The sequence below is a fragment of the Drosophila persimilis genome, unplaced genomic scaffold (genome assembly GCF_003286085.1).
Source record: "Drosophila persimilis strain 14011-0111.01,24,50 unplaced genomic scaffold, DperRS2 tig00000002-arrow-pilon, whole genome shotgun sequence".
NCBI lineage: Eukaryota > Metazoa > Arthropoda > Insecta > Diptera > Drosophilidae > Drosophila > Drosophila persimilis.
The window spans coordinates 8,753,046-8,777,519 of record NW_020825289.1 but is presented as its reverse complement, the minus strand read 5'-3'; the positions used below and the strand labels follow the sequence as shown (position 1 = coordinate 8,777,519).

The following is a 24,474-nucleotide window of genomic DNA, read 5'->3' as shown; positions in this document are numbered from 1 at the left end:
GAAACGGTTGAGGCAATTAATTCACTTTGTGTCAAGTGGAAAAATGCCATTTAATTTGCCACAAATTGTGCATTGTTTCGTTTTGTTTTGCTTTTTAATTAAAATTAAATCTCTTTTGTTCATCTTCTTTTTCTTCTCTGTTTTGCACTCGTTTTTTTTTCCTTTCCTTGGGGCAGAACGGAAGCTGACAATTGACCATTAAAATAAGCAAGCCAGAGATCTCACAAGTTCGAGAAATGGTGGGGGGTGGGGGGGCGAAAACTTTCACTCAACAAAATGTTTTAATTAAAAATTTGCAAACAAAATCCCAACTAGAAGATGAACAAAAAGAAATTAATTTAAACTAGATATTGTGCGTGTGTGTGTGTGTGTGTGTGTGTGTGTGTGTAACCGGTTGGGGCAATCCACTCGTACGCGGGGCGGGGGAAAAGTGAAATTTCACATCGGGATGGGACGGTGGGACGCCATTTTTTGGCATTTAGCAGTTCATTAGCAACAAAATATGCATAAAATTAATCAGATAATGCCAAATATGGACCACAGAGGCGGAAAGTGAAAGACCATGATGAATATTTGTGAATTCTTTTGGGGTTAAAGGTGAAGAAACGTGAATATCCAAGAGGAGGCAATAAAATATCAAGAGAGAAACTCCAGTGGAAAGCCTCGCCACCTTCACAAGGTGCCGCTAGACCACTGCTTGGCCTCACCTTTTTATGCCGACACCTTGAATCGGCTCTCGCAGAATGCAGTTTGCTCGCAGATGCAGGCGAGCGAAAGAGAGCGAGCGTCAGCAGAGAGAGAGAGAGTTCTGAATGCCTGAGAAAAAGCTCCGCACGCTCAACAGTTACCGTTGCGATAAATGGTTTCTTTTTGTGACAAGTAGATCGAGAAGCTTTGAACTGATAAAGCTCGTCCAGCTGTGGTCCTCATTAAGAATGAGTTCCACATACACAGCCACCTTTGATCTCCCAGCGGCGACCACACACACGCACACACACAGCACACACCATACACACGCATACAATTACTCAGAGAACGAATGCGCTGTGCTCTGTGGCTTCTTTTCTCTTTCCTTTGGTCTTTTGTTCTGCCTGTATACACTTTGTAGTATATTATATACTGATATACCCCGTGAATATATGTCAATTACAGCACGATCTTTTGGCACATTTCTGTTCAGTGCCGCTGCCGCTGCCGCTGCCTGACACATTTCCCGTGTCCGATACCCGATGCCGATATTTATGTCAACGGCGACAATAAATTTGTCAGCTTTTTGTTAACCGTTAAGTAAACGCAATGCATGATTTGTGTTTTGTAATGAGGGCGAAAGCCACAGACAGAGAACGGAATGGATTGCGAAAGACACGGAGCAAATGGAACCAGTCTCTCTCTCTCTCTCTCTCTCTCTCTCTCTCTCTCTCTCAGCTCATAAAATATTCATGATATTCATTTTCGGTTTTGTTTTTGGGGCTTCGCGGTGTGTCAAGCGAAATTTCTGAAGATTGAGTCATGTTTGGGCATCAATATTCAACATTGCAATGGATCGAATAGATTATAAATTCCCTTAAAAATATTGCCCAAAGATGGGCTCATTTTAGACTTCAAGAAGTAGAGAATTACGTTTGAATTTCTTTTCGGAATAGAAAACGAAATTATTAAAATTTTTTGTTCTAATAATATTTAAAAATTAAATTTTAATACAAGTTATTTTTCTTTCAAAAAATTAATTAGTTTTTGTGCGTTTATTCTAGTGACCAAGAAAAAAGTACCCTATTTAACACAGCTTTGAAAATTGTTTAAAAAAAAATTTATTCTGCTAAATTAAATAATAATAAATAAATAATTAAGTAACCAAGGTTTTTGCATAAAATTATAATTCAAATTTTAATGCAAAACTGGGTGCTTCTAACCTATTGACGAGCAGTGTATATCATAATTCCACTTGTATTTAACAGCTGATAAGTGTTGATTTTTGTTGGTAAATTGTTTTATATATTCCACCTTCAAAATTGTGGCGTGGGTTCCCCCATCTCTTACAATCTTCCAAATATTTACACAATTTTCCCTGCACCTCCACAAAAACAATACACCCTCCCACTGGGCAAGGTACAGGGTATTCAAAGCCCCCGACCGCGAAGGCGACATTGACCACTCGAGTGCTCAAATTCGATGGCTCTCAACACATTGTTTCAATCACTTTGCTAATGCAACAGCAACGGCACCATCGATTGTTTGACCTTCAGTTTGGGGCACTTCAACAGCAAGAGGCAACTGGCGCTGCCACACAGCTTCTGCTACGGACACGAACTTTGTTCGTTTGGCTGTCAGCCATTTGAGTGACTGACATGCAACAGCAGCTCCATGCTCCATGCCCCATGCCCCATGCCACTGACACAATAGCGTGCAACGGACAGACAACCCGAAAACACCAATTGGTGTCAAAGCAACAAAATGCTACCGAATTGCAAGCGGCAAAAAGGGAATTTCTGGCAATAAATCAAAGATTGCCAGACTAATTTCTCCAAGGGAAAAGCGAGGAGGAGAAAGAGGAGGAGGAGGAGCAGCACTTTGCAACCGTTTTGGCTGTCTGTATCTGTATCTTTTGTATATGTAAATGGAACGCGAATGGGAATGGGAATGGGAACAACAGTCAAAAGAGCAAACGCTCGCTGCCCACGCCACTCGAGAGCGGCAGCCAGCAGCCAGCAGCCGGCAGCCAGCCGCCACTCACATAAATAAGTCACCATCAGAGTCAGATTCAGATTTAGATTGAGAATGAGCATAGCTTACACACACACACACACACACACACAGCCACACATGGGGCTATAAATCTCCAAAGGCGTGGGCCCGTCCGCAGACGTCAGCGGGAAATAAGGCCACGCCTTAATAAACCAGCTCAAACACCACACATTTAATGGCCGGGAAGGCACCCAGAGACCTTCTCCTCAGCAACGCATCGGTGAAAAACCCATCGTGTGGCAGAGCGCCCCAGCATCGAGTGCGTATTAAAAAGAGTCGCTCAAGAGTCGCTCAATAATCAAGCTAATGCCATCTTATGACTCAACTTGAATTCGAATCGGGCTTCCTTCTCCACCGGCAAATGGCTAATGGCCTGACAAGAAGCCAATAAAAGTGAGCGCTGGAATATGGCTGATAATCTAGGCCTCATTAACATATGGGCCCGCAGTGCCATTGCTTTCGTGCAGACATAAATAAAATCTGTCCAAGAGTTTGCCGTTAGACCAACGCACTCAACACCGACTGAAGGAGAGGCAGGAGCAAGAGGACTCTGCAAATTGATTGGTGGTTAGGCCACAAGTTAACGTTTGAGTCGCTCAAAGAACTACTGAAACTCCTGTTGGAATATGCAGGAACTCACCAGAACAAACACCTCGTCGCAAGTCGCTATGGCAAAAGCAATTCGGAAGCTCTTTCTGTAATGAGACAGGGTGAGAACAGGGAAATATATGGTTAGTAAATCAAACAGCAAACAGTAAACAAAAATTCGGCCTCTCGTATTTCAACACCATTCAGTCACGTCACATGTTTTGACTTTAATTATCACTTGAATCTGATGTACGGGCTGTTTGGTGCACAAACACTTTCTATGACAAATTTGTGGCAACAAGAATTCGACTTCCAAGAGCACACAACCAAAGCTACAACAACAACAACAACAAGACCAACAACAGCTACAAGTACAAGCCACAAGCAGCACACATGTAGTGCGGCTAGAGCTTGTTAACTCATCCAAAAAGTAAACCACATTCTTGAGAGCATTAGAAAAAAAAAACCATATAAACTACAGACATGAGCACAAAAAACAGAAGAAGAAGAAAAAAAAGCGCGTGTTGTAGAAGCAACAACAACAGCAGAAACTTCAACAACAACAACAACAAAAGCCTCTAAAACTACAAAATGTTCAACAAGAACAACAACAACAGACAGTGAAATACAAAAGAAACAACAACAGCAACCGCAAGTACTGCCACAACAATAACAACAACAACAACAGCCACAAATACTTCTATAACAACAACAACAGCCACAAATACTGCTATAACAACAACAACACCAACAACGGCCTCAAATACTACCACAACAACAACAAAAGATACAACAACAACAGCCGTAAATACTGAAATAACAACAGCAACAACAACAGCCACAAATACTGCCCCAACAACAGCCTCAAATACTACCACAACAACAACAAAAAGCTACAACAACAACAACAACAACAACAGGCGTTGTGGGCGGCATTAGGCGTGGCTCGAGTGCAAAATGCAAAACAACATTGAAGACGAGAAAATCTGGCTACTGTAATTTGTCTGCCCACCAAAGACACGACGACGCTCGTCGCTCGTCGCTCTCTCTCTCTCTGTCTCGCATGCCCCATGCCCCACAGTCTCTTCCCCTCCCCCCTCCACCCTCCCCTGTGCTGGCCGTTGATCGCATTTGTTGCTGCTGCTCTGGTCTTGGGGGCCAGTTTGCAATTGCTGCTCCACTTTTGAGTGTGTGTTGCCCCGAGCCCCTGCCCCCTCCCTCCACCCCCCCCCCCCCCCCCCTGCCCCCTCCTCATTCTTTTGAATGTTGCATTTGCTTCCTAAAGTTGCCGTTGCCGTTGCCATCGTCGTTTGGCCGCCTTTTGTCGCTGAGGTCAATTTTTATGTTGCAGCCATTTTTCAACAACAACAACAACAACAACGAAAAAAGCTGAACCCCAAATAGAAAAATTGGTCTTATTTTCTTTTGTGGGGTTTCTTTTTGGTTTTTTTGTATATTTCTCCGGGGGAAGGAAACCGAGGCGAAGCGCAGCCTCTTCTTGGCCATAAAGTGCTCTTCTTGGCAGCAGAAAGCAACGCGCTGATAAAGCCATTCGCTGGAATTGAATTTGGGCAAAGAAGAGGCCAGTGGATCTCCGATTAAACTGCAGTAAAAACTGCCATAGGAATAAAACATCGAACGTAGGAAAAAACTCCTTAAAAAATAAGCAAATAGAGCAAACCCCAACACGAAATACATATCGTAGGGCCTGGAAAGAGATCTTTAGAACCGAAATCAGTCGAGTGGCCTTGGTTTCAGGGGCTTGAAGTGCCCTGAAGCCCTATATCCCCAGTCGATGTGACATACAGGGTAGACTCTACTTCGAATCGAAGCTGCCTCTGCCACTCGTTTTGTTCCATGTTTTCTGCTGCTCTTAAAGTTACGTATACGTTATACGAGTGTGTTTTCTGTGGGGGTCTACGGCTGTTGGCTTTGTGGCAGGCAAACTTTTTGCAACCTGCCACTTGAACCGAGAGGGCACTGAGTGTTGCAGCAGAAACGAAGAGAGCCACCAGCCTGACACTTTCAGTTGGTAATTAGTTTTGCGGCCATGCATGTAAAGTGCAATTTTTGTGTCTCTCAAGTGTTGCAAGCGATGTTCATAGTCAATCAATGCGGCGGCGGCGACGGGGGGCGCAATTGTGTTTACTTGCAACCTTGAACGGGTCTCGTGTGGCAGAGTCTTTCGAGTGTCTGTCAATCAGCTGCAATCGGAATTAAATCATTGACAAATAACAATAATCAACAATAACAATAGCAAGGTTCCCTTGCAGCGATTCTTGCATGTGGCATGCAATGAAAAGTGAAAATTCTTGCTGGCAAACTTTTAGTCCATATATATCCTGCCCCTGTGCCACATTTTGCTGAGCATGCGGCATGCGGCATCAGAGCATAAATATGTGAAAAATGCATAAACAACTAGAACAACCGAAAGGGGGCTGCCCCACTGCCGCATGTTGCATGCAAAAAGCATCCGAAATACGGGAGTAAATATGCACATTGACTGCGAAAAGTTTGCGCACAGGTAATTACACCTGGAGCTCCCCCAAGTTTTCTTTTGTGGCATGCATCTGCTGCACTGTCGAGTTCTATTTTGGAGGTAAATAACATCCCCCACCGGTGGGTCTTTGAGTTTACTTTAATTAAATTCTTCTCGCACACACACAATCAGCAAAGAGGAGGGGGGGTGTGGCATGCCCCCCAGTGGCAAACAATTTTCAAATGTTCTTTGAGTCCAAGTTTCAATTCAGAATATGAAAGCCGGCAGACTAAACAAAGAAATGAAATAGAGCCCGACCGATGGCAAAGAACTGCAGATGAATGCGAAAAAAAATAACTTTGCAAAGAAGCGGAAAGCAATTCCGGACAGGACTGCAAGTACGAGCACTTGTACAAACTTTATCAAAGATGCAATAATCAAAAGAATGAAATAATATTTCCATCACGCTTGACACTACAGCGCCGGTCGCAACAGTAAGGCAAAGTGTGGAAAACAGCGACAGGGAAATCGCCTTTGAAGAAACTTTTCCATGTTATAAGGGGAAAAGCTGGAAATAAAAAGTCTTTAAAGCATGGGTAGAAGGACGTTTATTCTAGGTTTCTATTTCGAAAGGAAAATGGTAAGGAAGGGAAAGGAAAGGAAAGGAAAGGAAAGGAAAAGCACTTCGAAACCCCAAGGGAAATCGCCTTTGAAGACTCTTTTTTATGATAAATCTGGATATAAAAACTCCTTAAAGAATGAGACGTTTCTACTGATTCTATTTCGTAAGGAAAATGGTACTTCTTTTCTGCAATTTGGAGAAGAAAATCGCCTTTTCTATGACATGTGAAGTGTTTGCTTTTAATCCAAAAAATCTACAAATAAAATTCTTTAAAAAATGAGAAGAAAGACGTTCCATCTCGGATTCTATTTCGAAAGGAAAATGATACTTCTTTTCTACGTTTTAGAGTAAATAAAAAGCAGCTCGGAAGCTAAGGGGAAATCGCCTTTGAAGACTCTTTTTCTATGATAAATTTGGATATAAAAACTCCTTAAAGAATGAGACGTTTCTACTGAGAAAGACGTTCCATCTCGGATTCTATTTCGAAAGGAAAATGGTACTTCTTCTCTAGGATTTAGAGAAAATTAAATGCTGTTCGAAATCTCATGGGAAATCGCCTTTGAAGACTCTTTTCTATGATAAATCTGGATATAAAAACTCCTTGAAGAATGAGACGTTTCTACTGAAGAAGGACGTTCCATCTGGTACCTTCCATGGTACTTATTTTCTGCTATTTAGAGTGATTTTTGGATGCATTATACCTCTATGTTTTATCCGAAAGACAGATCTTTAATGGAATATTTATTCAATATATATTTTTCCCTGCATTTTACCAGAAAGCACCATCCTTTCGCCTTTAAAAACTCTCCCACAGCTGTACTCCTTTGTTCCTTTGTTGTGCTGATACTTATGTCGGCCACTGTCTAACCCAAATACCCAAATAGACCAACAAGTAGCTGCTGCCAGGCTAAAGGGCAAAGCAGACAGCAAAAAATGGGGTGAAAAATATTGGGGAAAACGGAAAGCATTTTCACAGTTGCCACAAAAGTTCATCAAAAGTGGCATGGCTGCAGCTTGCAGCCGCCCACCCACTCGAAGCCGGTAAATAGGCCAGAACCGCGGGGGTCTAAAAGGGGGGGAGGGGGGGGAGAGGGGCAACAATGCATATGACAAACTTTTGTCAATTTATTAAGAAGCGGAGGAGCGGTAGCGGCGGCGGAGAAGTTAACCTGATTCCCAGGAGAATAGCTGTGGCTGTGCGGCATGCAACCTGGTCAGCCGGAGGAAGAGCTTCCTAGTGGACCCCCGGTCCTGGTTGCCTCGTTACCGGGTCCCAACGACGACGACGACAACGACGACGACGACAACTTTCGTTCGCATAAATTGATGATAACAAAAGGCATCTGGAATCAAAGTTGCAACCAAAACTGGTTGCTGCCGCGGCAGTGGCAGCTAACTGATGTTGTTGCCACTGCAGCAGTTATGAATTATGTCAAATGGCATAATTGCCAAGTCCAAGCTGCCACAGGCCCCCCTTATCCCCCCCCCCCCCCCCCCCCCCCAATCCCCCTCCCAACTTGAGCAGCTGCTGCTGCTTTTTGGCATTCGAGCGAGCGAGCGAGCGAGCAGGAAGCAATAAATTCTATGCATTGCACTCGATACAATTTGTAGCTGATAGATACGGGGGCCAGCCAGATAGTTAGCCATAAGGCTAGATGGCTAGATGGCTAGATGGCTGGATAGTTGGCTGGCTGGCTGGCATAGATGGTCGCGGAAATGCCGATAGTTGGATGTCCGCCTGGGCCGCGGCCTACCCTCGAACGGTGGGTATTTCTGGCCGGGCTCCAGCTTCGATCTCGTTTCGTTCCATTGTGGCTCCTCTTGAACGGTTCTCTGGCTGAAATTGTTAGTAATTTGCCTGCTCGCTGCCGGATCATCAATTTGTTTGCATTTATCTCTTTACAGTTATGGCACGCATCCCACCCCACCTCACCCCACCCCCTCTGGCCCTCTTCCACGGCCTTCTGTTTGGGCCGCACTTTCCCTTGCTCGCTGGAGCCTTTCAAGCAGATTTGTACTCTAATTATTAGCAGGCCTCATGAGCTCTGCAGGTGGTTAATATTTCACACTATCACCCCCTCCTCCTCCCCCTTTCGCCCTCCTCTCTGGGGCTCGTCATGCATTTGCCTCTGAGAACGGAACTGCTGTGAAAAGTGAAACCGAAAAGGGAAAACTCTTCGAGAAATATGAGAACCCCCCACCGAAGACTTTTACCCTGGCGGAGAGGCTACCAACAAAGATGGCCACGTGGAGGGGGAGTGGGGTGGGGGGGGCAGTAGATCTCATATTGAGGTTATTAGCAACAAGGCCACGCCACAAACTAGGGGGAGGGGGGCCTGTGTGCCCACAAAAATAATAATTCATGTCTCGTATATTTGAATACAATCGAAACTCAACTGCAGCTGCAAAAAGATTTTCAAAAATTTTCAATTTCCCTTTTTCAGCGCACAGCCATACTCAGATACATATGTATCTTACGGTTTCGCTCAGTGTTGTTGCAGCATTTGGCAGGCGGTTCCCAAAACAAAGTTTATGCCAAGGAAATTGAAGCAAGAAACAAAGACAGTGCGGTACTAAAGTGTAAGTGCAATTAGTATTCAAAAATGGTATTCGAAAAGTTGCAACTAAAAGACAAAATTTAATGGGAAATTATTGAAAACTAATCTACCAATTTGTTGTGCGAAAATCGTATTCAAAGATGGAATTTTTAAAGGGGAATTACAGGATTTAGGGGGGGCGAAAACCTTCTAGGAATTATGCTTCTAAAATGAATACAAAGAAATATGTCAAACCATCATTAAAAGACCCCGAACCCTACTCAAAGTAATCCCCAGACAGATGTACGTATCTCTATATGACCGAAACGCACTGTAGCTCTACCCTACACGTTCGCTAGCTGTCTCTCTCTCTCTCTCTCTCTCTCTCTTTGCCTCCGACATGACTTCACATTATGACATCAGCGGCAGAGGCAGAGGCGGAGGCGAAGGTAGAGGTGAATTCTTGGCGATTCTTTGTCCGACCCCCCCATCCCACGATACGGGGAATGACAATCAAAAAGATCCATAATTAAACAAAATTAGCGGCTTATAACAATAATACAACAGAAACAACAAACACAAAACACATATACACACAAACAGCAAACAACAAACAAAAGATGCAGCAAAAAACAATGCAAAAATAACGATTACGACTACAAGATACCCTCTAATTGTATTTTTGTGCAAAGAAACCAAGCAAAAATTATGCTCATAACTACAAGATACCCTCTAATGGATGGAAAAAAAACAATTCAAATAGAATAGAAAATAGAATTGGCATCTCTTATCGATTGGGTTTTCTGCAATTTTTATTGGATAAAAGATGGAAATTTATAGAAAATTATACATATCTGCTTCAAGCAAAAAACTAACCAATTGCGATGATTTTTAGTTGAATAAAATACCGAAAATATCTTCTAAATCGTATTTATTTGAACTGTAGAAGTTTTTGATTGAATAATGCAATAAACACGTGGAATAGCAGAAGACAGGCGAGGGAATCCAACAAGATAATGAAAATGTGCGTGTGAGCACGACGCAATGGCGTGAATGAATGCAATGAACTATAGATTGAATGGTAGACAACGCCAAAAAGTACATCCGCTTTGCTCCATCGTCTCTAATTGGAGTATGAGCCAATTATCGAATATTCCGCTCATCCAAAAGTACTGATTTTTGCTGATGGTGAACAACGCCCACAAGTATCTCGTGGATTCATCCCGAGTTCAAGTACAAGCCAAATACTGAATATTCCGCTCATTCGAAAGTGCTGATTGGTCAAAAATGTCCCTATTTTCATAACTCAAGAACGCCTGGAGGATGGCTGTTCGGCAAATCGAAATTTGACTATTTTTAATGAATATTTTCAACAGTATGCCAGGGTCAAGCGTACGGCATATTCCGCTCATCCGAAAGCGCTGATTTTCGTGCTTCCTGCTTCCGTTTCCCTGTCATACGCGAGTCTATCCCCCCCAGATTTCCAGGGTATCCAAACGCAAGTATATATTTCGCATTCGATGAACAAAAAACCTCGTGGAATCAAAAGGGAGGCAGCGTAAAACAATACGTAAAAAATGATATCAAAATTGTAGTTAATTTGCATGTTTCCAGGGCGTTTCGCAAGAAACCCGAAAGCCCAGCCACAAAGCAAATAAATTATGCTCGAAAATATTTTCAAAAGAACAAACTTCGGCGGCGGACTCGTAAGAACCGCGACGGCGACGGCGACACGCCCACCATCAAGGCCAAATACCTTTTTATTTATTTATTTTTGCTGTCCCCCCCCCCCCCCTCCCCACCCCTCCTTCCCCCTCGTATAGCCATTGAGAATTTATTACGAAATTGATGCGGCTTGTTGCAATTTGGTTTTCAGGGCTGTGCAACAAACTTAAAGCTTTGCTTTTGACGCAAACATTTAATTACAATGCAACAAAAAATGGAGAAAAAGGGAAAAGGGAAAGGGAAGTACACCGTCGCGACCTGCAATAAATTTGGTTTCGAATCCTGGCCGCAGGGCCCTTCGGAGACGCCTGCCCGGCCGCTTGGAGTGCCCCGGAGCCCTCGCTGTGCCTTTTGTTCTTCATGGCCATCCAAAAGGATCATCCTTATCCTTGGTCTTAGCCTTGCATAAATATGTTTTTATTTATAAGATGGCGGGGGGCGGGGGCGGGTTCGGGTGCCGCAACAAAGGGGGCCAACAGAATTTGTAGCCCTGGCCAGGGTCCCGGGTCTTTCACCCTTCCCCACCCCCCACTCATCACCCCATTTCGCATAAAGAGAAAGAGCTTACAACAGGCTGGGGGTTGGGGTGGAGGGGGGGGAAAGAACTGTAACTGAAACTTTTGTTGCCGCTTGGTTTCCCCTTTTTTCTGTGGGGCAGCCGCGTTGCTGTTAACAGAATTTATTTTACTCTTTCAGCGTCCTTCTGCGGCGCCCCCGACAGCACTTTAAGCGTCGTTCAAGCTGCAAGTTGCAAGTTGCAGGTTGCACCAAGGAGCGGAGAATAGAGAGTGCCGATGTGGAGGACTGACCGACCAGCTAGGGCTTTAATCGGATCATCATCAGCGTGGCTTTGGCTCTCTTAATCAGTCACTCTTGAGGGGATTACCCCGAATGAGGGTTTGATAAGCACATACCGGAAGGGAGAGAGGGCCGGAGGGCGAGCTAAATGAGAGGAAAGGTCAAGCGGAAAGGAGTCATGCTCAGGGCATAAAAATGGTGTCGAAGAGGGCTAAAAATCGGACAAAAATAAGATTACTTGGCGGGGAATGTGGAATACTTTGATACGAATAAAAGAAAGCAGCATTTAACGAAAGTAATCTCTATACAGTGTCGGTCATAAGTGTGGGCACAGTCCTAACATTTCACCTTACAGCTGTTTTGAGCCATTTTCCTTAGCGATTTTCAAAAGAAATACAATTTTATGGGATAAATTCAACAATTTTCTATAGGATAGGCTCATTATAGGAAACGGAATTTATGGCATTATTTTGTATAATTTTTTAAACCAACAAAAGGGTAAAATAGGCTCTACTTTAAGCTTTTTTTGGACAAGGATTCAGAATTAGTTCTAGTCCAATATTCAATCTGAAAATTCTACCTTTGATCGTGAAATCGGTCAAAAATTAGAGGAAAATCTCAGGGGAATATCATTCTGTGGAAACAAACAGAGGTACCGATGGTGTGTCGATACAAAAGCACCTCAAAGCTATGGCATAAGGCTTAATCCCATCCCTGAATCCATTGGTATTATCAAAAGCCTGAAGTTAATCCAAAAACATCTTCCAAAGCAAGATTTGGACTGGGGATTCTGGGGACCATGTACTCCAATCTATCATTCTTTCCAAACAGAAGAACTGGCAGGCCAGAACTCCACTTAAAGGTGGATATATATTCAAACCGATCCTCCACTTATGATCCACCTATATCTTCAATATCTACAGGCCTAGAAGGCCAGGCGTGGGAATTCACGAGCAGGCCAATGGAGGAGGCCTCCAGCCAGGAACAAAGGAAAAGGAGACCTCCCTGACAGCTCCTTAGGATCAAAGGCCCCTTCAAAAAGGGGGCACGTTTATTAGCGCCAGTGCAAAACGACAACAAACAGAAGGATGGCCGAAACAACGAGCAGCAGAATATTGGAACTGAGCGCCGGGCCACAGCCCGACCGGAGCTGATTCAGAACCACCTCGATGTCGGCGTAGTACAGGGCCGAGAATCTGTTCGGAGGCACCCTGGCGCTCGAGCAGTGCTCGACCAGCTCGTCCACCAAGTGGAAGGCATACTGGACACACACCAGATGGCTGTGGCCAATGGTGATGATCTGCTGGCCTCCGCGCCTGTCGACGCACTCGAACTCGTGCATTGACTGGATCCGCAGGATCTTGCAGAGCGCGACCGCCCGGCTGCGAAAGACGGCCAGGAGGCTGTCCGGCTCGACCTGGGAGCGAAACACCGCATAGCGATCGCCGGCGGCGACCAGCCTGCCGTCGTACCGGATCAGTGCGTCCAGGGGATAGCCGCCGCTGCAGATGAGGTTCCACGTGCCGGTGAGGATCTGCGTGCAGCGAGTCGTAATCGTGTCGTAGTGACTGATCACAATCCGGGTGTCCTGCTTCGAATTTGGACTGGTCATTTTACGATTATCCACGTAGAATTTTATTTATTTGTTATTCCAATGGCGAAATGTCAAAGTTTTTGAGAGGAGAATCTACAGGAGAATCCACTCGGAAATATGGGGAGCCACCTCTAGTAATGGTAGACCCTGGAACGGGTCCCATAGACCTGTGAGGGCTGAAGGGTATTACGGTGATCGTTCTACCACAAATTCACAGGATTCTAGTCGGTGCACTCAGCTCTCAGCAAAAGAAGGCTTGGGCACGCCCTTCCTAACCGACATTCCAAAGAGATCGGAAACCTTTTAAGAGCCTCCACCATGCAGGAAAGGGAAGATCGAGGCCCAAGTATGAAGGGCTCTTAAAGAGCCTCCGCCTGACCTAACCCAGTCGGGTTTATTCTAGTCCTCCAACCAAGGCAGGGTCATATGATCCAGTTCAACACCGATTGAAGGTCTGTCGGGGGGACGATGGCCATCCAACGACAGGTTTGTCATTTCTTTTATGAAATACCTTTTTCAGGTGAGGAAATGAATAGCTGATCTTCAGTTCAATGAATTGGTGGGAGGATCGATTGATCATCTGTTGATCTACAGACCTGCGACTACATCTCCCTTCATTCGTTTCAATCAGTCGGAGCTACGATCAGACGAGTTTGACCATCATTACCCTCAAGTTGCACTCCGAAAAGGCCCATTGAAATGCATCATATCGAAATGGGAACTATATGTGCCCTATTCTCACTCTAAAGTATATGTGAAGGCCTTCGAATGGTAAAGTAAGAAAAATCCCTATAAGAAAAGGATATCCACGATTCATAGCCCTTCTTATATCTACCAATTCAGCCACTCAAAGGAGGAACCCATCCAATCAACGTTTTCCCCACTTATTACCGCAACTCATTCCCGTTTCCATTCCACTGCCACTTCATTGTTGGCTGTTTGTCAGCCGTCGACCTGTAATTGCATTTCGGCCGCAGAATCCATATTTCGCTGGCGAGTATTACAATTTCGTATTAAAACATTCCGAGAATGGTTCGGCCACTGGCCTGCACTCTCGCTCTCGTTTCTCCGCCGTACTGCTTAATTTCATTTTAATTAAAACACCGAAAGTACAGGAGAGGAGAGGAGAGTCGAGGCATATATGTACCTGCCGACTTGCTGAGGCGACAATGGGGCCCCGGTGGCGCATACTTAATGTGTCTGGGCTGGCCATTACTCCGGCGCGGGGCACGTCATTTTGGGTGACCAAAAACTTATGCCACTTCGCTTTGTTACCTTTTTCGAGGGTCCCTTGACTGGCACGGAAAGAAACAACACGAACAACTCCACATAATACTCGTCTCAATAGGTTTTCTGTGCACCTTCGGGTTCCCCCAAATTCCACCTCCAGAAGCCAGAACTCTGGTGCCTTCCTTCGATGTTTTGGGGCTCCCTTAAGCTCTAGTGCTCATCGCCCTTTCTCTAGCTCTTTCACACTCTCTAAACTCGAGTCCTCGCCTGGGCTCTTAGGCACTTTAATCTAGTGCCCGGTGAAGAGGAGCGGCAGAGACAGAAGGAGGAGCAGCAGGAGGAGGAGGAGGAGCAGCAGCGGCCAGAGGAGGAGTCGCTTTATCGGGGTCTGTGCGTCATCCATGTTGTGTGCATGTTTATGGCCACAAAGGGCGAGGAGGAGGAGCGAGGCAAGAAAAGGCTAAAAAAGTGAGTTTGCATGCTTTGGTTTTTGCCGGGGCTTACCCTCTGATGTCAGGCCAAAGTTTCATATGTCATAATTTTATCAGCCAACTGATGCGGCCTGTGTGTGTGTGTGTGTGTGTGTGTTTGTGGCAAGTGGAAACATTGCGATGCCATTCATGACACGCAGGCATTAAACTCTCTGCCACAGACAACAGACAACAGAAGGAGCCACAGAGGCAAAGCCAACCTCAACCTCAGCCCAGAGTCAAAGGCAGGTGCAGCTGCATGTATGTGTGGCATGTGTGTTGCATGCTAACAGGTACAAGCCCCCCCCCCCCCCCCCCTTCCTTCGCTTCGAGGGAGAGCGAGAGGGAGAGCGAGAGAGCTGCCACTTAAAGTTCTGGCATTTTATTAACTATTAGCCGCACAGCCCTACCGCCCTGCCCCCTGGCCCCTGGTTGCACGCAAACTTGCAACACATTTCTTCAATTTCAGGAGTGGGGGGGGGGGGGGAGGCGAAGATGATGTTATTTTTAACACACTGAAAGCGTGTGGAAAAGCTATTTTTAGATGGATGTGGTCAAAGCCGCAGGAAAACGAAGGAAAAACGAGAGAAGGAAAGAAAATAAGTAGAAGCGGCAGACGTTCAACAAATTGGTGCAAGTTGTGCTGTGCAACTGGGAACCAAAAACCGCATCAACTGGCGATGCTGGCTTTTAATATTTCTCCATTTTCTATCCCCCCCCCCCCCCCCCCAACCACGCCCCTTTTGCCCGCAGTGTCCTTCATGTTTTATCATAAATATGGCCAATAAATTGCTCTGCTCGGAGTGTCCTTTTTAGCGGGAAATTGCTGTTTGAGACAAGCTTTTCCACCGAGTTGATTTTCTTGAAATTCAATCAACAGCCAGCGTCCTTTTCCTGTCCAGACGCCGTCGTCCTGTGGCCTAATTCGGTTGCCCGAGTGTGCCCCTCCGTGTTTCCCCATTAAATGTGGCACTTCCTGTTGGGCAAATATTTATTTAAAGATTTTTGTATTTATTCAACATATGATTCGATTTTTCGCAGCTTAAAGCTCGGCAAACAGTGCCGCAAACACGTTGCACAAACATTGCCGCTGCAGCAGCTTGTGACATTCCCCCTCCCCCCCCCCCTTCCCCCACCGACCCAAAAAAAATATAGAAATAAAACTTCAACCGCAAATGCATTTCGGCAAAGTTTTAGTGCTGCGGGGCGTTTTGCACATAGGAGAATAAGAGGTGGCGAGGGAGCCAGGCGGGGTGGCAGGGAGTTGAGATCAAAGTGTGGCATGTTTTTGGGAAAGCAACAGGGAACTGGCAGTGGCAGTGGCAGTGGCAACGCTTAACGCATATTAAAACACAGACACAAATCGATGAGAGAGAGAGAGAGAGAGAGAGAGCGCCAGAGACATTGATTTGTTTTCCCATCGACTGCGGCAGGGACTCACTCCGGAGATAAAGGTGCATGCAGCAGCAGCAAAAACACACACAGATTTCAACGGAATTTACGACTCTAAATATTTGAAAAAAAAAACACAAAAAAACAGGAAAAAAATCAAGAATGTGGATTTTTAGGGGGCAATAGTGAGGGACTGCCATAGCAACCAAAAGATGCAACGAAACAGACAAATAAGAGTCCGAATTGCTACGATTAGAGCCACACTTTGTGCTACCCTTTAAAGGGTATCTTTCCTCTTCGAAAAACGCTCCAACCAGAGAGAGAGCCAGAGCCATTGCCCCCTTCATTATATTTCCCATTCACTTTTCATTATCCCTTGCTTTCACTTCCCTCAAGGATCGGCTGTCCTGCTATCCTGCCTGGCCATTATTCATTGTAATCGAAAACCCAGAGCGGCAAGGCCGCAGAGACAAAAAAAAAAGAAGGTTTTTCACACTTAATTGGTTACACAAGCCGACATAAGTGTATGTACACCGAAATGCAGAGCGAGCGAGCGATAAATTAATGAATGGCCGCTGGCCGAGTGGGAGAGAATCGACCCACGGATTGCCCAACTTCGGGCCAGAGAAAACCCGTTTGAGCGCCCCACACCCTCCCCCCCCCCCCCCTCCCCCCGCTGTGCATAGATTTCAGCGAAATATTTCAGTAATTTAAAAACGGAATATTTGAAGCCAAGTGTCGTTCAGATTGCGGCAGGTCAGTGGATTTGATTCGATGGGAGATTCGAGCAAATATTTGGCTATGGAAAATGCGATTTTGGGGGAAAACAAGAGAGTGATTTGAATAGTATTCCATGGAGGTATCCCTGGATAAATAAACCCGATTTCTCCTCGAATGTTGGCATGCTCCAGGGGCGCACACCCCTCGCCTGCCACAAACATTGTTGCATAATGGCATTTAAATGGCCCAGACGCATAAATGTCACAAAATGCTACAAATTGCTGTACCAAATGAACATCAATAAAAGCACTTAATGTGGCAAGTCACTTACGGACACAGATGCAGGGGCACTCACTCTCCTTGGCAGCTAAGTAGCCAGGAGAAGGAGTGGAGGAGGGGAGGAGGGAGAGAGACAGCTGGCCTGGTCAACAAACATGGCCAACATGTCTATTCAGCATTAAGCACAGGACACAAAAAAGGGTGGGGCCCAGGGAGGGGCAGGCAAAATGGAAATGTAGGCAAAACCTGGTCCTGGTCCTGGTCCATGGCCAGAACCAGAACCAAATGGAACGCAACGAAACGAAACTCAATCAATGATCAGTGAAAAAGGGCCAGGAGCGGATACTGCTGCCACCAGGGGAAAAGGGAGGGGGAGGCAGTGGCAGTGGCAGTGGCAGGCTTTGGGATTTTTGCCTCTTGGCGGCATTTAACATTTCCGTTGTTCGGCGAGCTCCATGGGGAGGCCACAACAGAACAGATGCTGACTGCCGTCCGACGACTGAGGACTGACGACTGCCTGCGGAAGCTGACGAGCGAGCGGATGTCACTTGCCACTTGCCACAAGAGCCCCGCCCCCGCTTGCGCCCCTCTTTTTCCCCTCTCTCACTTGATTAATTCAGTTTTGTTTTCAGCCATGGCAAATATTTTTATTGCTCTCGAATGCTTTTGCTTCTGTCTGCCACTGCCACTGCTCTCTGCCACTGCCACTGCCCCTGCCCCTGCCACTTCCCCTGCTTCCTCGACATAAACTAATCGCTTTGGCTTAATGCAAATTTGTGCGAGTGCTAGAGAGGGGGGGTCCTTGATTCTCTCCTCTGTTGGCTTTTATAAATGGCTATATCCATGGCTGATTAGCCAGAGCTGCTGGCCCTGGACTTGATTGTGACCAGTTGGACTGCCACATGCTACAGCTGTAAATATGTAATTAATTGGAGCTCTCTCTCTATCTGTCTCTTTCTGCCCGCTGGCCAATTGCCAACTTCCTGCACTCATATGGCTTACAAATTATGAGCCAACTGGCAAACAGGCCAAGAGCCTGCCATTTGTGTCTCTCAGCTGCGACTCCCAGGAGCAAAGGGGAGTGATTGGAGGCCTCCAATCGAATAGCTGGTTCCCATGGAACGGGCCTGCGATACAGAAGGGACTTCCCGTAGAATAGCAGTGGCTCCGAGTTTCGTTTGGGCCACAATAAATATCTACAAATTAGGCCACTGCTCGAAAAATGTCCAACCGACTGGCAATTAGTGATTAAATCTCAATTGCGTGGAGTGGCATTTGTGTTACGAGTGTTTATGGAAGTCCCAGAGGATGCTACAGTCCCATTTGTTTGTACAGAGATTTTTATAAAGGACACTGCCTGGGCACTCCCTTCTATCACGCCGATATGAGTCAAATATCGAACCCAAAACCTTCTTTAGTGACTAAAACTATGTTAATAAATTCAGAAAAATATTTCAAAATTAACATGGGCTTATTGATATTATTAAAACTAAAATAAACAAGAAAATATTTAATCTCCAGACATAAACAATTGCATCGTTCATCAGGGAAGCCCCCAAGCCAAAGGAAACTGCAAATATTTTTCAATATATTCCTTCAGGTCTAGTCAAGCTGTTGTTTCATTTATGCAAACAGAACTGTCAAAATGTTCCAGGGGTTCCAATAGAACTGTCAGTAATCCTTTCTCTCCCCCACTCTTCTGCTTTCTCTATTTGGCTTGAGGTGTTCGCACCCACACGCTCGCACACACTCACGAGGGTCGTATAGCCTGCCAGAGAAATCCCTAAGCAATAGGGTAGCAACTGTTCGGCACTCCTTCGTGTGCAAATACGGGGCATGGGTCCCGCGGGCAATACTGTGTGGCAAACACCTGCTGGAAAACATAATACCCGCATGGATTTCGATGGGGAGAAGAGAGGCAAAAATTTCATCAGACAGTGACAGCTGCTCGGGAGCTAAGCTGCGATTCACAGGCAAAACGGACAGTAGTGTTGTTGCTAGCTCTTCGTTTTTTCTTCGTGCACTGCGAAATATGAAAAACCGCAAGAAATGTTTGCCCTCTTGCTCTCGCCCGTGGTCGACGCTGCTGCGCTGCTCTTGAACTTGAGGCGATAAGGCGGCAGCGGCCGCAGTCGCGAAGCAGAAACCGAAGCCGAAGAAGGAAACAACAAATGTTGCCTGGCATGTTGACAGTGCGAATAACTCTCTCGCTCTCTGCGCCTCTCTTTGACCTTAAACTTCACCGCAAAGCGAGAGCGAGAGCGAGATGGAGATGGCGACAAGACGAGACACGCAAAGTCAGGCAAAGGCAAATAGCCGGCAGCTTCAGCGAAGCTTGATGCGATCGTTGGCTGCCTCCCCTCCCCTCTCCCCACCAAAAGACATGAGCAATTAAAAATTTGCTAAATTAATTTTTTTCTTCAGCCCTCCTCTTTGGGTTTTTTTAATACCCTGCGTTGGTGGAGCGCAAAGGGTATGCTTGTTTTGCACATTTTACTACAAGGAACTCCGCTAAAAGGGTATCCAATAGCCGCAATCTTCGACTGTGTCGCTATTACGTGTTTTTTGTTTTTCGCTGAATAATTATTCATTCGTTTCGCTCTCCCGCATATGGTGTAATTCATTAGGAACGCTCCTCCACAGCTCTGTTCTCTCCTTCCTTTTGTTTCAACTCTTCGTCTCCATCTCCATCTCTATTACCACTCCCTCCCCCCCCCCCCCCCCCCCCCCCCCCCCCCTATGGTATCTCTTTCTGGTTTGTTTCAATCTTTTTTGGTGCTCCTTCCGTTTATTGCTACACTTGACATTTTGTCAGCAGTTGTGGAATATTTAATTTCATTTCGTTTTTATTAAATGCGGGCTCAGCGGCAGAGGGTAGACAGAGGGGGGGGGGGCTGGAACGCTTCTAAGTTGACATTTATTTGTGCACATTGCGTATACGACATGCATGCCAGCAGGAACACGAACACGAGCCCCAGACCCAGGCAACTCTCCGTCATGGCGGTTAGCCAAGTTTGTGACAAGTTCTGGCAACAGACCACGCCCCCCTGCCCCACCAGGGGCACGTCCTCCTGCCAAGCATGTGCCTGAATATTGTGTATTTATGTATGTTCAATTTTGAAACATTTTGGCCAAGAGAGCGTCAAGTTTTGGGTCGGCCCTGTCGAATTTGTAATTAATTTAAGAAAATCATCCTACATATATTGTATGTCTAGTCTTGGCAAGGAAATGACCTGGAGATTAAACGGGATTCGGGCACGACCCTAGAACTAATGAGGAAATTAGAAAACTGAGAAAACTAAGAAAACTGGCCACTCAGAACTGGGATTTCCCAGGGAAATTGGATAACTGAGAACTGGGCAATCGGAAAATCGGGGAAAAGCCTGACAGCACGACTTAGTGACAGCCGAAAAGGGCCAAGAAGGAATTATTGTTATGAATAATATCTGCAGGCTGCAGCTGGGCTCGTTGACAGTTGGCCCGGACTCCGGTCTCCGGTCTCCGGACTCCCGAGCCGGCTTTGGCTATGGTCTTGGCCAAATTGAAGTCGATTTCTAGCCCCCGGCAGCGGTCGCATTCCATGAAGAACAATAACAATAACAAAAAAACAAAAAACTCCAATGAAAATTGCGGGCATCGATCACGATCTGACAGACAGACTGACAGACTGACATCACCCTCGCGGCAGTTTGATTTTTGATTGTGCCCCAACCTTTGGCTGGGGTCTCCCTAAGGTCGCTTGCATAAGGGCCAGAAAATTTGTGAGTACCCGCCACATAAGCCCGCCTTTTGTTGGGCTTTTCCTTCTTCTCTCCGTGGTGCAATTAAAACTGGAAAATTAATTCAGCTTATGCTCCACACAATTGACAATAATTTCTAACGGCAAGCGGCATGCGGCAGGCGGCAGGGGCACACGAAACGAGCAGCAAACAATTGCCACATGCAGTCGAAAAAGTTGAGTCACTTTTTAAACCGATTATCAGCAGCAAAAAAAAAAACCAAAAAACCAAAACCAAAAATGCTTTCAAACAAACAGAGTTTCAGCCGCAGAGCCGCACAGCCGGTACGGGCCCGGCCCCGGTCTCGGCCCCGGCCGGACTCCCAGTCAAACAATTAAACAATTGCAGTCTCTTGGCCGGCCACAGAAATTTATGAGCAACTTATTTCTTTTATTTCCGAGATAAGCATAAAGTTTCCCGCCATATGGTGGGGGGCCGAGCGGCAATTAAGTTTTATTTGTTGTCCCATTGAAAAACCGCACAACATGTCAAATGTCATTTGTGTGGCAATCACGATACGATCCCATTAGATAACTCCGAATCGAAGCTCAGAGAGTGGGCCCACCGAAATCAATCATTCAATCAATTAAAGTTATGCAAATCCTAAATCGCTGATTGGATTGGAAGACCTTCTTTCTCGGCCTTCTTTCTTGTGAAATTTGTTGAAAACTTATAGCATTACTCGTCTGCCATAAGCTCGATTCAATTGGAATTTTCGTGCGGAAAGCCCCACCCTCGGGGGCACTGCACTGCGCTTTCTTGCCCCATAGCCCTTTATGCGTCTATTCCCTGCAGCAAATGGCTGGCAAATCATTTGGCACTGGTTTTTTTTTTTTTTTTTTGGCTCAAATGTTGCCTTTCGGCATTTTGCCGCTGCGGTTGCCATTGTGGCATGTGCCAGCCGACATTTCTGAGCCCCCCCTCCCCCCATATGTCGTCTGGCAGCGTCTACAGTCTGGCCCTGTCCATCGATTGTGGCATGGATTACCTCTACCTGTCTCGCTCTCTGCTGTCGGTTCTGTATCGAGGTATTTGTCACTCTGTTCGGGCCAATTGTTGGTGTCGCTGCCAATGCAGTTGGCCATTTTTCACACACATATCCCTGCCCCTCCCTCTCCACCTCTTTGGCAATCTCTCTGTGGGCGCGTGCCCCAAATTGCAGCCCATGTGTCCGGTTTTACATATATTTAAACTCGATTTATAGCCTGAACAAACCAAAAACAAAAAATATTTCTTTTCGTTTCTGCAGCAACTACATAATTAAATTATTCACTTCACCTGAGAGCAGAGCCCCCTTAAAAGCTCATCTTTATTTATTTTTTTGTGTAAATCTATTTATATTAATTGATGTATTTAAAGTTGGGACAGCGCAAAGCCCTTTCCAACAATGTCCCTTCAATGAGAAGCAAAATAATTGAATTTTACGAGCACTAAAAAACCTGGAAAAAGGCAGGGAAATACTTGGAAATTGCCAGCCGAAAATAGCCACGATTTGGGCCTCAATATTACAAAATAATTTCAATAGTTGAGGAAATTCAAAATTGAATTGTTTGAGAGTCGAAAATTATGTAAAAAAAAACCCAATACAGAAATGTCCAGGGTCTAAGAGTCGTAGCTTGAGATACTCTTACAGCTGGACCCTCCTCCTCCCTATGGCAGGGAGCCAATGGTTTTTATGTGGCATCATAGCGGAAACTTCTGGGGGGAAAAGACCTGCAGTACCCTCTGGAAAGTGTATACAAAATCCACAGAAATTCGTGCACAAGTCATTTCCCCATACCCCTTACCCCCATACCCCCCAGCTCATCCCCGTTCTAGCCCTTTGGAGGACTGTCACCAATTTGCCTTTGTCTTTAGGACTTTATTATTGCCGCTACCCCTGCATTTCATAACTTTAAAACCGATTGGAATCCGGTTTGTTGGCGACTCCATTTTCAAAGTTTGAAAGTTTTGCGGGCCACCATTTCCTGTGGCCTATTATCTGGTGAAAATTTCAATTGGAAACTATGCAAAATGCGGGAAAAGTTTCATAAAAGGCCATACTTTACATACTTGGTCTTCGGTTGAGGGATATTTTCATATTTTATCCTTTAGATAGACAAAAAAAAACATAAAAAAACTCAAAATTCGATCTCCCACCGATTCTTGAGCGTTTAATTATAGAACCCACTGTCTCCATAAATACTGCATAAATTCTCTCTCTCTCTCTCTCTGTATATCTCCTATCTCTTCCATTGTATCTGTATCTTTTAATTTGTGCTCAAACTTCTTAAAATTTTCCCCACTTGTTCCTGTTTCTATTCCGTTTCTGTGCCAATTTGTGGGCCATAATTGTTTTGCTGGGATCTCGATATGGAAACATGTAATTGAAATATAATTTGTGGCCATCGATGGCCGATTTGGCGATTGACGATGACCTGAATCGAAAGGCCGGACACAATTTTTGGCCCCAGTTTTGGATTTGGAAGCCCTTATATATTCTGTTCTCTCTCTCTCTCTTTCGCTCTCTCTGGTCTGTATTTCCTGGCAAAAGCTGAAAATTCATTATCATTGCCGGAGGCCACTCGAAGAACGGCGCGGGAAGGGGAGGTACCGTGGAGGAAGGCATTATTTTTTGTGCTCTGCCACGACGAAGACGAAGAACTTCACGATCCGGCAACAACAACAACAACGACATACTTGCCACATGCAACATGTTATTTAAGCGTAAATCATTTCTCAACGTTGCCCACAGAACAGCAACAGCAACAGCAACAACGTTGTGGCAAGTTGCAATTGGAATTTCGATCTTTCACAAGTTCACATGTTGCTTGGAGTCCGCCTTCGAGTGCGTTGCGCCTTGACCGTGGCAGAGGGGCACAGTCAGAGGCAAGGAGTGCAGAAGGTGGCCATTGGAGCGAGACCATGCCACAGATGATGATGAAGCCGCCAACGCCGCCGCCGCAGCAGCAACAACTTCATGGCAAGAAGATTTTCCATTTTCATTTTCACACGCGGTCATTAGAGTTGAACCCACTTAAGAAGAGAGTGAGACTGGGGGACTGGGGGACGGGGAGACTGGGGGCTGCAACTCCTCTTTTGGCCATTTTTCACACAGCAACAGCAACAACAACAACAGCCAGAACTCCTCTTGAAGGCCCGGCCAGGGCTGTAGAAATAAATTAAATTTAACTTGCATTTTCCCCCCCCCACTACCCCTGGAGGAGCCCCAAAGACTCGTACTCCTACTCAAACTCCGATTCCTACGATTCCTACGATCTCCAGTTCTTGAGCTATGGCTCTGCTCGAGCGCGTTCTGCCATATGCAAATTAAAATTAAAAGCCTTTTTGTACTGCTGCAGCCACTCGACTCGACTCGTCTTGTCTCGTCTCGTCTTTTTGCCTATGACTTTACAATTTGTTTGGCTTTCTGCGGCCGCCGATAGGGCTCTCTGAAGTGTGAAAGAGCAGGCCAGACCAGACCAGATACAGATACAGATACAGATACAACTCGGCACAGAAATGGACTGCGGACGACGA

The 24,474-nt window shown here is 45.6% G+C and overlaps 1 protein-coding gene and 1 long non-coding RNA gene across 4 annotated transcripts in view; one reads left to right on the top strand and one right to left on the bottom strand.

Annotated features, from left to right (window-relative positions):
- LOC6590069 overlaps positions 1-24,474 on the bottom strand; it is a 79,061-nt gene that overhangs the window by 49,951 nt on the left and 4,636 nt on the right. For both annotated transcript variants that reach the window (XM_026986167.1, XM_026986168.1), the window contains exon 2: positions 3,383-3,437. The gene's annotated coding sequence lies outside the window, so the exon portion shown is untranslated. The remainder of the gene's footprint in view (positions 1-3,382; positions 3,438-24,474) is intronic.
- Positions 13,231-14,033, top strand: LOC113565142. 2 transcript variants are annotated; one of them, XR_003408468.1, is made up of 3 exons: positions 13,231-13,537; positions 13,606-13,856; positions 13,929-14,033. It is a non-coding gene; the product is annotated as an uncharacterized LOC113565142 (long non-coding RNA). The 2 variants fall into 2 exon arrangements; XR_003408467.1 differs by having other exon boundaries at positions 13,606-13,861.